The 1424-nt window shown below is 29.9% G+C and overlaps 1 non-coding gene across 1 annotated transcript; it reads left to right on the forward strand.

Moving 5' to 3' along the window:
* The first annotated feature begins 377 nt into the window (after positions 1–377).
* Positions 378–484, forward strand: LOC121205240 (small nucleolar RNA R71). The gene has a single exon (XR_005900325.1). It is a non-coding gene; the product is annotated as a small nucleolar RNA R71 (small nucleolar RNA).
* Positions 485–1424: the final 940 nt, after the last annotated feature.

Genomic DNA, 1424 nt, shown 5'->3' on the forward strand with positions numbered 1-1424 from the left:
GTTCATGAAGAAGAAAGAAAGATGATATCTTCCTTTTACCTTAATTTAATTTATGTTTTTTTATTCATTAACTTAAATTCACCTATTTAATGTCCATCTTTGTCCTTTCAAATAAATAATGGTATATTTATCAATTTAGTACTCATACATTTGAGTTTCTTAGCTATTTAATGCCTTTAGCCTATAGAAATCTAATTTTGCACCTTTTTCAATTTAGTCCTTTTTATCGAATTGAGCATTCAAACGATAAAATTTCTTAACAAAATTTTTCTACATTCATACTATCATGATGTAGACCTCAAAATAATAATAAAATAAATATTTTAACCTCATATTTGCTATCCTAAAACCACTGTTCCAATCTAACTAAAAATGGGCTGTTACAATGGGGGCATCTTCGTAATAGTTCTTTAAATCTTTCCCACGCCTCATACAAGGACTCATCATCCGTTTGTTGGAAGGTAATGATCTCGTTCCTCAATTTAGCATTCTTGCTAGGTGGGAATTACTTCATGAGGAATCGTTCTGATAACTCTTGCTATGTGGTAATGGAATTAGGTGGTAATGAGTTAAAACATGCTTGAGCTCTGTCCTTAAGTGAATATGAGAACAACTTTAATCATAGTGCATGTTTGGGTACTCCAGCTAATTTGAATGAATCGCTCACTTCCATAAAAAATCTTAAGTGAAGGTGAGGATCTTCGGTAGGTATTTGACTAAATTGGCCCACTGTCTTAAGCATCTAGAACATGATCGGCTTCAGCTTGAATTATTGCGCCTTGCTTTGGGTATCCTAATACCCTGATTAAACTCATGAAACATTGGCATGACATACTATCTTAGAGCTCTATCCCTATCATCAACAATCAGGATAAGATTTTGAGCATAATTTACTCTATTTCCTTCATTCAGATTTTCAAAGTTCATCTCTTCGGTTCTTCTTTAAACTGTTTGTCTTCTTTTATGTCAAAAAATCTTTTCAATTTTAGGGTCTATAGAGGGTAAGTTTATAATTAGATTAATACTCATAAACACTTGAAACAATCACAAAAAATATGATTAAATTAAAATAGAATAGAAAATAAACCAAAATGCAGAATTGAAAATTTAAAAAATAATGTCTTTTAAAACAATCCCCAACAATGGTGCAAAAACCTTGGAATGATGGAAATGTGCAAGTGTACACAGTCATTCGTATCAAGTAATAAAGTTACAAGTAAATGTCGAGTTATCGTACTCATAGGGATTGTGAAAGAAAAATATTTATGAAATATAAATCAAACACTTTGGTGATTTAAAAACTAAAAATTAACTAAGTAATAAAAATAAAAAGTAAAAATTCCAATGAACAATTTCAAATAAGATGAGTTTTAATCAATATGACATAATTGTGTTAGATCAATTACATTCCTTAACCTAGAATT

This window comes from Gossypium hirsutum, chromosome A08, assembly GCF_007990345.1.
Source record: "Gossypium hirsutum isolate 1008001.06 chromosome A08, Gossypium_hirsutum_v2.1, whole genome shotgun sequence".
NCBI classification, from domain to species: Eukaryota; Viridiplantae; Streptophyta; class Magnoliopsida; order Malvales; family Malvaceae; genus Gossypium; species Gossypium hirsutum.